The sequence below is a fragment of the Cheilinus undulatus genome, linkage group 2 (genome assembly GCF_018320785.1).
Source record: "Cheilinus undulatus linkage group 2, ASM1832078v1, whole genome shotgun sequence".
NCBI classification, from domain to species: domain Eukaryota; kingdom Metazoa; phylum Chordata; class Actinopteri; order Labriformes; family Labridae; genus Cheilinus; species Cheilinus undulatus.
In genome coordinates, this window is record NC_054866.1 from 12,471,258 (window position 1) to 12,484,317 (window position 13,060).

Below are 13,060 nucleotides of genomic sequence, written 5' to 3' on the forward strand. Positions count from 1 at the left end.
CTACCTGGGCTAAAAGTTTTGCTTGTCTTCAGTGATGTGTCAAAAGTTATTTCAACAAAACTTAAATAGAAAAGGGAAATGACAACTTCAGTCGACTTTTGGCACATTTTTCTCATATTCTTCAAAGCAGAAATCAGATGGTTTTAGAAGAAATCGTTTTCCTCAGGGAAACAAAGCAAAAGGAAAACAAACATCTTTGATGAGTATGACCTCTACTTTGTCACTCAGCTGGAATACAAGAGTTTTTTCTTCTGTTTTTGCAGCCATACAACAATAAATATGTGTGAGCTGCAAAACTTAATCACAATGTAGCATATCTGCAAATGCTTTAAATTCTTAACTAAACCTGATAAGAGATTCAAAAACCAATCTGTTTCAATAAATGAGGAAATGAGACATATCTATGCTGTTATGCATCCACTCAGCTCTCCAATACACCACTTAAATGCTGCTGGGCAAGACAATTTCTATGCCAGTTCCTTGTCGCGTCTGTACATTTCCTTCTTGTTTGTGTGCATGAAACCATGGCAACTGAATCCAATCCTATTATGCTGATAAACATTGAGCAGCAGCTGATTATACTGCAGTTATTGCTGGGAAGAAAAGATTTATTTATTATTATTTATTTATTTTTTGTTTTATTTCCTTTTGCAGTTATTTATCTCACACAAGAGCAGTGGTTCTCAACATGAGGGTCAAGACCCCCTTGGGGGGTCGCAAGACACTGAAAAAGGGTTACCAGATGCCTTCCAAAGAACAAATGATTTCAGACTGTGTACGTTATCCGATTTAATATGCAAAAAATTAATTAAATGTATAATTAAAGCATGGTCCTTTATTTATGCTTAAATCAGTCATTTTTTATAAAGTCCAACATTTCCATTAAAGTTTGAGTAATTCACTTGAAATGATGGGAGAGTTTGTCGTGAAATTTTCTGGAATTTTTAAGCAATATTACAGAATTTTTCAAATATTTCGGAGAATTTGCTGGGGAAATTTTCAGCAATTTTAAAAGTTTAGGGAAAATTCATGTGAATTTGTTTTTGTGTGTGTGGGGGGCTTTTTTACTGTAATTTCAGGGATTTTGTTTGGTTTCTTGAGGAATTTGGTTGGAAATTTTCAGGAGTTTTCATGCTAATTGTGGAAATGTATTGGTTATTTGGGGGAATTTGATTTGATTTTTAGGAGGAAATTTGCGTTGAATTTTAGGTATTTATTTAGAAATGTATACATTTTATTGGGATTTTTTTGGGGGGCAGGGGTTGTGTTTTTTAAATGTTCATAATTTTCATGAAATCTTCACATATGTATTTGTAAATTTGGGGGATTTGTTGGAAAATTTCAAGGATAATTGCTTCACAGTTTTCAGGAATTTGCCCTTTTTTTATTGGAGCATGTTTCACTGAAACATTTAGAGAATATTTCAAGAAATTTGTTTTTTTTTTAATGGGATACTTTAAAAAAATTATAAGAATTTCACAGAAATTTAAGTGAATTTATGAAGATTTTGGAAAGGAAGATTTCCAAAAAATTCAGAACTTGTGTAACTAAAGCTTTAAAACCTTTCCAGTGCTGGATTTTCTGCAGAAACAGGACCTTCAGGAGATTAAAAGACATAATCTTTGGCAAGAAAACTACTTCCTGTTCAAAGGAAAGGTTGAGGTTTTAAACTTAAACCCAGGTCCCCCAATGCAAAATAACTGGTAGAAACTAAAAACGTCATTCAAAAAAAAAAAAAAAAATGCTCAGGGGGTTAAGAAAATCCTTAAAAGTAGTTTGGAAACTGAAACTCCTGCCTCAGGGCATATAAGAGACCCAGGTTAAAACCCTGGTCCAGCCTTTTGCTTGGAAATGACAAAGAGTAAGCAACCCTCTGAATACATTAAACATGATCAGGAACTGCAATATTGACCTTTGAACACTCAGGACCCGCATGTTTTGCCACCAACCAGCGCTGCGCCCCAGAGGTCAACTGATGTCACGGGGTCAATTCTCACATGGAGGAAAATAGAGTGCAGGGGTCAAAAGCTGCTCCATGGCCTGGCTTTTGACTGTGTATGGAGGCCAATTATGATTCAAAACCATTTGTCACACCAATTATGGGGGTGAAAATTTGATGACAGTTAAAAAAAAAAATGGTTATTGCACCAACCGCAAAAACCACCACAGTGAGCCTAGCGTCCACCACATCAGCCCTCCATGTTCTTCATCTCGCCATCTGTTGAGATCCTCCCACACAGATCGCTCATAACACTTGATCTGGACAGCAAGTAGCCTGCCAATACCCAGGAGGGCAAAGCAGATGGTGTGGTTACAGGCAAAACATTTAGCCTTTGAATAGCAGGCAAACTGCTAATCAAACGGGCACTGAACAAAGTCAAATAGACACTTTATACTACTTAATATGCAGATTTCGCTAACGATCTGGCTCAATTAATTAGAAAGTGCCTGCAATCATTTTATATAGGGCTATTTTAGGTGAGCTACTTCAGGTTTTCAAAGGCAGAAAACCCCTTATTTTTGAATAGTTGCAATTGGGCTCGACTTGCCATGATGGCTGCCATGACAGAATTTCATAAAATGTCTGTTTTCATGTTAAAATATTCGAAAACCATTGCCCATCCCTACTTCTAACGCATCGGAGTGCTTTGTTTGCTCACTTGCAGTCATGCTGGCGTTTGAATAGCGAAAACAAAGAGAAAGGATTAAACTTTCTGCTCCTGTTTGGTTGGAAATTCTTACAAGTATCAGGCAATTACAACGCTGACGAGGGAACTCGTGTTTCCCCTTACATAAAAAATAAAGTCCTTGGAAAACTGTCATTTGTTCTGGTCATGAATGAGTCATTAAAGGACGTGTTTCATTAAGGAGGCAAACTGGTTTGCGACAGCAGGCGTGAACAGAACTCTTGTAAGTAAGACAGGAGGAAGTCAAAGCCTATTAAATTGTGTTCTGTAATGTCTAAGTGCAACTAAAACGCAACTTTACACTGAATAAGCCATGTTTTGGTAGATTAAATGTGTGACTACTCTTTTACAAGCCAATCAGGTCAATATAGAGTCATAGTTGTGGAGAATCCTACTGGTGCGGGCTGATTATGCGTGACAACTGAATATGATCCAATAAATACTATAAACGACCTATTTCTGGTATTAAATATATGCCGAGGTTATGTAATGATAGCAAATAGACTAAATAAGGCGTTCATGTAACTTCTCCGACCTGTTTTTTTTGTCAATGAGCAACAAAGCTCGCACATTTTTAAAGACTCGGTGAACGCTCTGCTCTCCTGGCTGCAAACCGAATTTCTCGGTGATATTGTTACCTCAGAAAACACCACAAGAAAGTTTGAGACAGCCTCCGTCAAAGAAAAGCCACAATGCAACACATTCACAGTACTTGCCCAGATGTTTTCGCCACCATTTTTCAGTGGTCGCTACGGAACAGAAAACAAACTTACCGTGCGTTTCCTTCCCAAACAGCGTATCCAAGGCAAAAAAAAAAAAAGAGGTCTCTCCAAAGGCGACCCGACACGACGCCAAGTTCCCTCTTTCCTCAGCAAACGCGCCGAGAATAGCTTGAGACACCGAGTGACATTCAGTAATTGAAGGAAAGTGTTCAAAAGGGAGGCAAAACCAGCATCTACTGAGTCGACATTTGTCCGTGTAAACGAAGAGAAAGGATGTTTTGCACGCAACGGGCGGCTTTCTTTGTTCCTCCTGCCTGCAGCTTGTTCCGTGGACATTAACACCGTTCATGTGTCCCTGACTGCCGCTGATTGGCTGCAGCCTCGGGATCAAGAAAAGGTGACTGGTGTCAAGTTACATTGACTATGAGCACGTTTTCCCATCACCAAGACATTATTTTGTGAAACCACTGCTGTTAGAGTATGTGGTGTGTATCCTCTGTGAGGGTTTGACGTATTTTGGCGACGTCTTATAGCTTTGTCTCATGTTATTTTTTCAATAACGTTTTGGCCTGTACCTCTACCTATGGCTACTACCTGGCTACGATTATGCTTTTATTTGCGGATATAATTGCTCTACTTCCTGTCCTAATTATTACGAAACTTGACTAGTAAAGCTTCCCAAACTTGACGCAGGGTGGAGTCCACTTCATGCCTCACATACTTATGTTGTGGGTTTATTAACAACATGTCTGCAGTTTATCTAGGTTAATTACTTCTGCTTGTTGACAGGGGCGGAGCCAGACTTTCAGACTGGGGTGGCCCATCCCTTATGCAGGGGCAGCATTAAAAGTTGTGTGAATGCACTGCACAAAAGGCCACCAAACTTGGCATTATTACTTGCTGCATGCATCAGGGATTAAACTACACTATATGGACAAAAGTATTTGGCCACACCTGGTAATTATTCAATGTGTTTCAATAAGACCCATTTCCACAAGGACCTAGCCATGTAGTCTTGATTTGCAAACATTTGTGATACAAAATGGGTCATTCTGAAGAGCTCAGTGACAGGCGTGGTACTGGATCCCTGCTGGATATTCCACAGTCAACTGTTAGTGATATTTAGAAAGTGGAGGCATTTAGGAACAACAGCAACTCAGTCATGAAGCTGAAGAGCATGTAAAATCACAGAGCATGGCAGGCGACTGCAAAGCCGCATGGTGCATGAAAGTCACCAGTACTTTGCTAATTCCATATCTGAAGAGTTCTGAACTCACATTGGCATTAATGTAAACAAAAAGCTGTGAGACGGAAGCTTCATGGAATGGCTTTCCATGGCCGAGCAGCGGCGTGAAAGCCTAGCATCACCAAGTCCATGGCAAGTGTTGGATGGATTGGTGTAAAGCATAACAATATTGGACTGTGGGGCAGTGGAAAATCACATCATTAACTAGGAAAGCCACTTTTAAACGCTTTTCTCCCCTACTGTGTGAAATTCATCCATGAAATGAAAAAGGTGGTTTGCTGTCTAGTAAAAATGTATCATGAAGCATGGTTCTCAGTTCAAAACAGAAAGAAACAAGTGATGGAGGTGGGTTGAGCTGAACTCTGAGTCTTTGTCATCTTTTGTTATTTTTTCATTTAGAGCCTCTTGGTGGTAGAATTTACATACTGTGTGTTTAAGAGTATACATGCTCTGTTAAGCTGATAATCTCCTGGCAGCATATTTTAAACTTCATCGTCAAATATTCCTTTAAATACTTCTATTCAGCGAGCTGTTAGCACAGACGTTAAGATGTCTGTTAGTCATAAAGTCAGAGAGTTGATGTTTGGAGACACAAACTCACTGAACGTGACTCAGGATCGCATGCTGTGCGTGCATGAGTGCGCTTGTGTGCATGCATAACATGGATTTAGTGTTGTGTAAGAGGCTGATTTGTGCATATCTGAGCCTGTGAGTGTGCAGTCTGTTTGTTCCTCTGCTTTTTAGTGCATACTTCAGAGATAGCTGCCTGTGCTGTTCTCACCAAGTTTTCTCTAGACACTTTGCATCAGATGTTTTCATTTGCTGCCTTTCATTGTGTCGTCTGCCTCACTTCCCATTGCATCTACCCTCCTATTTCTCCTTCCATTTCCCCCTGGCTGTCTGTCCCATCCGATCCTCATGTGTCACTTCAACCCGTGCATGGGCCTCTATCTGCCCCTGAACTGTTTGTGAGGCCGGTCATAATTGGATGGTGTACTGACAGTCAAACAATGTCACTGAATCTCCATGAGGATTCCAGCTTGTTAGAAAATAAAGGAGAGTACTTTGTCTCGACTTGGCTGAACTTCCCTTCACTTTCCCTCCCATATGTACGTGATTTGTGTATGAGTGTATGTGTGTGCCACAGAGAGATGTCCCTGAATTCACCCCGGAGGCAGTGTGCTTCTCACAGCCCAACGCAGCGGGGTGTGAGGTTCAAACAAAACCAAAGTTAAAGTGGGCTCTGTGTGGATAGATTTCAATTACTGTTTTTGTCTAAAGTCATCAGAACTATTAACAAATAATCCTAATTTTAGAGTCTGGTTAGATGAAATCACTGTTGCACCGTAAAGGCAGTTGCATTTCTTGTGTATAGATATCTTCAGTGGGATGGGTAGATGGTTGGTCAAATCTCTTGGGGGGTTTAAAATCAAAGAGCAGCTTCCAGTGATGAAAATTAAATTAGCGCAGAAGTGCAAAACTAACAGACAAAATAAGAACTGTCAAAATTAATTGCATCAATTGCAATTAATTCAGGTTCATAATTAGTGCACAGTTTTTTAAAATCACTTGTGTTTGCATGATTTATTTTGCATGATTTATAAAAGCAGTTCTGCATCCAAACAGGAAGTTAGTACACTTTGTTAAAGACAATAGAAAAATTTAAAATAGTAAAAATATTTTCCAAATGCAAAAAAGTGGAGTTTTAAAACACGATAGAAATGATATGATTAATCAAGATCAGCTACAGAAATTGAGAGAGGAATCTTCAGTAGTGTTGTACTCAAGACCACACTATCCAAGACCAAGACTTGCCCAAGACCAGAGTGCCCCACAACCAAGACAAGACCAAGACATTTGGGTGTCGAGACTAAGTCAAGACCGAGTCAAGACCAAGACCAAGACCAAGACCATAAAAATCAATTTTAAAAAAACATGACAAGGTTGAACAGTTAAAGATAATTTTAGTTTTCTTTCTAACAAATTGGACAGATAAAAACACGATGTCTGAAACGCTCAAAGAACAACATGCAAAAATCTCAAATCTTAACAAATTTGTTAAATTAACTTCTTGTAAAAAAAATAAATCCTTGTATTTATTTAAAAGCCACTGACAAGTCCGGAATTATTTTAAATATCTGAAAATGAGATATTTATCCAGATTTGTCAAGTGAATGAGGCCTATAATAAGTGTTCAGAGGTGTTTCTGACTAGAAATAAGATGGACTGATGTCCGAGTTTTTGCAGGTGGAGCTATTTGTTGTTTAGCAAGAGCTTCTCCTCATTATCGTATTGATGAAGTTGAAGAATAACAGATAAGTGCTGGTCTCGGCCGGTATGGATGGAAAATCCTGAGTCCAGCCAGTCTGAGACTGAGACAAGGCAGAGTAAAAATGCTGAAAAGACCAAGACATTTAAAATGTGGTTTTGAGACTGGTCTCAAGACCAAGACCATTCTCGAGTACTACAACACTAATCTTTAATGACATTTTTAATTGTTTGAATGGCCTGAAACTCGATAAGAAGTGCCATCTGCACCACCTAACTAATGTTAATTTAGAGTATGGAAAATGTTGGCAACTTTAATTGACAGAAATGCTGCTAAATTGCACAAATATACTGGCAACATTTGGAAAAGTTGGTGCAATAAGTTGGGATTGAGGGAACATTGCAAGTTTCACCCACTTTAAAAAAAGAAGAAATATTGCCCAATATTAGGTGTCACAGACTTCTGTTTTTGTTGTGGTTGTTTTTACATTTTCCCAGCTGCCATTTTACTGAGCAGACCTTGAACACAAATAATATAACCTTCTGCCAGCTGCTGTCAGCTCATTAAGCAAGCAAATGAACTCTTGTTGTGCCGATATGCAGACAGATTTCAACATTTAATTCAACAAAGTCTTGAATGCTTGTCAAGAGATGACCGGACAACTGACCTGCAGTTTCTCCCAGCGCCACCAGAGGCCCCCCAATGTGGTGGCAATAGCCAAGGCTGGAGACATGGTGTTTTTGCATTGTCTGTCTGTAAGTACTGTAATTCTGGGTCATTCTTTCTAATACATTGTTTGTGCTTTTGATACTTCCATTACAGTGATAGGAAAGTGGACAGAGGCAGAAACAGGGACAAGCGAGTGGGAAACCAGTGTTAAATTTGTCGACTAAAACTATGACTAGAAATGTTAATTGACAGCCCTTTTTCCATGAGAAAGACTAACAAAAAATAGATCTTTGATGACTAAAACTGACAAAAGGTAAGTTTAGTTTTCGTCAAGATGACTAATACTACACAAAAATGTAATTTAGTTTTTGTCAGGTACTCAAAATCTATGATATTTCTCCACTATGAATAAATGAACAGAATAAATGTTTCGACTAAAAGTTAAGACTAAAATATGAGGACTTTTAATGGACCAAAACTAGACTAAAATGTTTGTGAGTTTCCGTCCACTAAAACTAGACTGAAACTATAAAGGGTTAAGATGACAAAAACTAACAGAAATCGGATCTAAAAACTAATACTGAGATTAAAATTAAAGATAGCTGTCAAAATTAACACTGTGCCAAACCAGGAGCCAAGCGCCCCAGCTAGGTATAAATACAGTTGGCCTTATCTCCTACATCTGACTTAGCTAATACCAGAGAAGAGAATTGCTGGTCTATAAATCTACTCAAGCTAAAGTAAAAAAGTATTTCATTTAATGTTTACTTAAAGTACTGAGTAGCTAATGATGAGTTGTACAGAAAAATATGATCAATCCTTATTGGAAATAACCTGAGAATAAAAAACTCCAACCAGGTTGTTCAAATAAAGTCACACCTTTATAATAAAGTGAAATGCAACAGGTGTTTTGGGATGTGATGTGGAATCATTCTCATGCTAAGTGTTACCAAGGACAGTCTGTGATGCTGTCATTGATGCCTTCCTGAAATGTAAAGAAGCACAATACTTCTCCCAAAACAGATCCAACAAAAAGTTAAACTACTGATTTGAAAATGCGCTCAAAAAAGGGCAAATATACACACTACTCATAACAGTTATTTGAGTAAAAGTGTAATATCATTTTGTTCCTCTGGCTACGACTGACTTTGAGGCTCAAATTTACATGGAGTGTACCCACATAGAACAGATGTAGCTGCAACTGCTCTTATCTTGCATATTCACAAGAACATTCCACGTGAGGTTAGCGTTACACACTTTCCTCCCATTCTAACTTCTATGAAAGTATCAGCAGAGTATTTGGATAAGACAACCCAAAAGACAAGGAGTTACAATTTTACTGTAGAGCTAAATAAACACTTTCTATAGACCGGCATGTTGCTGCCTGATGAATATTAACGGTGTTTTAATCCCCCTTACCCATACTCTGCTCTGCTGTCTTGAATTTAGGGGTGTTTTCAGTTGAATTATTCCACAAAGTTTCTTTAGAACAAATTCTATCACTTCATTCTTTAAATTCATGATCATGACATACTGAGGGAGAAAAGTTTTTAACAGAGTGAGCACACGCTCTCAGAAATCAACACCTGCAGGGCAGGGTGTCTGTTTGACACGTCTTATTGAGGGAACGCTATTTGTTTATTCTAACAGAGCTAAGACAAAACCTCTCTTTGAGCTCATTGCCTCAGCAACAGTTATCATAGTCCAGTCACAGAAGAATCAGTCTCTCTGATCTTTATGCCTTTTCACTGATATATCTGCAAGCAAGCCACACTGCCATCATTTGTGACTTGGTAGCCTGTGTTTTATGACCACTGCAGTGTGATTTCCATTCCCCTGCTCCATTCCAGATGTAAATGTTACACCCTGTCATGACTTAAACAGAGCTTAAGTTAAGCTGGTGCACAGGGTTTGACTTTAAGTTGGTCTGAACTTGCAGTCTGAAGTGTTTGGTGTAAGTGTGGATATATCAGTCTGTTATGTCGACTACTGAGCCTGTACGCTGCGTACCTTTTCCCCCATTACTAACTTGTTACTCCCACCTATATGACCTTTTATATTTTTTGCTGCTTTATTATTATCATTAATGTTAAAAGGAGGGGTACATGTAACTCCAACTTTAAAATGAACACTGTTCTTTGGAGTTGGAGACTTCAACTGAATTTCTGTGCAGCCAGTGAGTTGGGAAAAGGAAAAACTTTGACAGTGTTGACTGCAGAGCATATCTGAAGCAAGAAAAGCAAGCTTGTTTGCCTGAGTGTACAGCTTGACTGCTCACGAATCTGAACTAGTATTTCACCCTGAGCTGTATCTACAGCAGACAGACTGCCATGTGTTGCACAGGCTGCTCTGGCTCCGTCTAAAGTCCATGTGCTGAGCCAGTCAGTGACCTAGAGGGAACTAACTCCAGACAAAATTGGTTCAGGGTTCGAATGAGGCAAACAGGCAGTAGACATATCCAGTCTCCATGAGTGGAAGGGCAGGGATGTCATGCAGAAACTTGACTTCAAGGGCTTCTCTGGTTACTTTCTCAGTCATGTTGTGGGACATAAGAATAATTAAACAAAGATCCTATTGTCTGGGATTAAAGGGAAAAATTAAAGATGCAAAACACAAAAAGTCATGATACTTGTAACAAAGAGCTGAGGCAAAATCTATTGTTGTAAGGCTGCTTTCCATTTGAAACAACTGAAAATACATACAATACATCCCAATGTTTAACTAACTTTTAATTATCTGTAACTGATTGTTTTTCAAGACTAAAACTGCCATTAAGGTAAAATTTACCCAATTCTGTTTTTCAATTGTGTTTTACATCATGTTAATACAAATTTTAAACTTTGTCTTCAACTTTTCCTAAAAGTTTTTGTGAAGCACCTGTTGTTATTAAAAAGATATTTAAATAAACATTAATTCTGTGAATTACCCATAGATATGATTCATGCTTTGAAGAAGAAAATTGGATGGTGGAGAAGTTTCAGGATCTGGAGGTTGGAGTTTCCATCATGCCCTTGGGCAGACATCTTTTTATATGTGTTAAGATGTTGTCTCTTGTACATTGATCACTGTTGAGACTTCTCTGCTCATGTTTCTGGTGGTTTATTGTGGTTTAGACACTTCTGTGTCATGAGTGAAGTTATCCACTACATTGGTCACTTTCTGCCTGAGGCAGAAGATGATCTATAATAAAGGGTAGAGTGCTGACTTTCATCTCAGTATGTATTTTCACTCTGCATCTGTCTTTTTGCTCCACTTCTGTCACAAGACACCTAATTTTACCATCAACACTCAATGTGAGGTGGCCTCTATAGTGCCTCTATTTTACACCCAAAAGTGAACGGAAAAAACAAAATATTATATTAAAAGTACATGTGTGAAAACATAACACTGTGAATGTTAAATAACACTGTAAGAGAATTAAAATGTTAACACTCTTTGGCATGTTATTTTGACTGAACCTGTGAGAATTATATAAACTCAGAAAATTTTATGATAATAACATTCTGAGTACCAAACCAGCAGATGATTGTCAATATTATATCACAGTAATGTTGCTAGGAGTATAATATTTAAAAAGTTTGCTATTAAGTTATTTTGCAGCTACTTTACACTACCAGAACACCACGTAGCATAATGTGAGTATTTTTCTTTATTGTTGATGGGTTGTACTGCCAGTGTGGTCATCCAAAGAGAAGGCATTTCCATGATTAACCTTTAGAAATGGGATGAAAAAACCCTTCAGTTTAAAATGGACATCTAGAGTCAATCCTGCAGAGGCCCAGAGCACAACTTTTAACTATGTTGGAGGTACAAATATTTCTCACAATTTCACCACAATACTCTCATGACTCAGAAATAAGTTTCCAAAGAGGAAGAAGCCAAGCTATGGTTGCTTTAAGAATGGGCTTTCTGATTGGTGGGACAACAGATCAATAATAGAGCCAAGAAAGAGTCAGTTCTGTACAGGCAAAGGTTTGGTTACACAGCCTCTTTTGGTTACAGCTTACATGCTTATGGTTTTTATTGTTGGTATTTACCTCCAGTCCTGCACTCCAGCTGCATGCTGCCTACCAGTCCTGTGCACCAGCTGCATGCTGCCTACCAGTCCTGTGCACCAGCTGCGTGCTGCCTACCAGTCCTGTTCACCAGCTGCATGCTGCCTACCAGTCCTGTTCACCAGCTGCATGCTGCCTACCAGTCCTGTGCACCAGCTGTGTGTTGCCTACCAGTCCTGTGCACCAGCTGCGTGCTGCCTACCAGTCCTGTTCACCAGCTGCATGCTGCCTACCAGTCCTGTGCACCAGCTGCATGCTGCCTCTCTGAAGAACCTAACAAAGATAAAAATCACTTGACTGAAAGTGCACATTAGAAAGCATGTGTCAAATCAATAGGCTCTGCTAAGAACATGACAGACTTGATATATACTTCATACATGACACAAATACAGAATAGTGCCCTGACTCTTTTTAAAGACAGACAACAGAAATACCACAGAGCAACAGCAGAAGCCCATTAGAGATGGTGGAAAAGGAAAACAATATTTAACTGTCTCTTGTTTCTGTCACTGTTTCCCTTCCACTCCAGTTCAGAGGCAAACAAGGTGCCAGTCATGCAACTAACAGGCTCCGTCATATTTCGTGCTGTCATTTCACAGAGTGTCCCCAATGCTCAATTTAAAAAGTGAAACACAACCAACAGCTCCGGGCTCTTCGTATTCCAAGAACAGCTGTGTGACTGACTGAATGTGGAGCCTGTTTTGAGAACACACTTCGTCCTCTCAGTGTGACACAGAGTGAAACTCTGCTGTCTCTGACTCACGCTGCTCCCTTAGAAGCTAATGTAATGATTACTGATGTGCCACTCAAGAACGGTATGGTTCAAAGAGCTGGCTTTTTAATGTGAACGTCAAGAGCCAGTTTCTGTTTGAGAGAAGTTTTCCTTTGTTGCCTCCCATTTTTGCTGTTACTCAACAGGAAAAAAGCTCTGACACTCTGAGAACTTGGGCTTGACGGTATAACTTTGATGATCCTGTTTACATTTTGCTTTTACGAAGAGTTTTGGGTTGGGTTATGTCCATATTGAGCATTAATTAAATGGCATCAGTGAGGATCTGATAATAGCACTCACTTTTCTGCCTCTTTTCTGCAGCTCTCTTACCAAGGCCTGGTATCTCTGTATGTTGTGTGCAGTGAGACATTTAGCATAAAGAATATAAAGGTGTAAATTAGCACTAGCAGCCCCTCTTTAACAGCTTTTCTCCCTCATTTTCTGTTAAATTTTGTCCAGAAATCACTGTTTCCCATCCACAAATGTTAAAGCTGTATCATTCAAAGAAGAAGCCATTCATGGACACAATCCAGAAACCCCACTGTCTTCTCTGGGCCAAAGCTCATTAAATAATGACTTAGGCAAAATGGAAAACTGTTCTGTTTTCAGATTAATCAAATTTTGAAATTATTTTTGGAAA

At 38.9% G+C, this 13,060-nt stretch overlaps 1 protein-coding gene across 3 annotated transcripts in view; it reads right to left on the reverse strand.

Annotated features, from left to right (window-relative positions):
• LOC121525882 (SPRY domain-containing SOCS box protein 4-like) overlaps positions 1-3,853 on the reverse strand; it is a 94,584-nt gene extending 90,731 nt beyond the window's left edge. For all 3 annotated transcript variants that reach the window (XM_041812080.1, XM_041812096.1, XM_041812088.1), the window contains exon 1: positions 3,461-3,853. The gene's annotated coding sequence lies outside the window, so the exon portion shown is untranslated. The remainder of the gene's footprint in view (positions 1-3,460) is intronic.
• Positions 3,854-13,060: the final 9,207 nt, after the last annotated feature.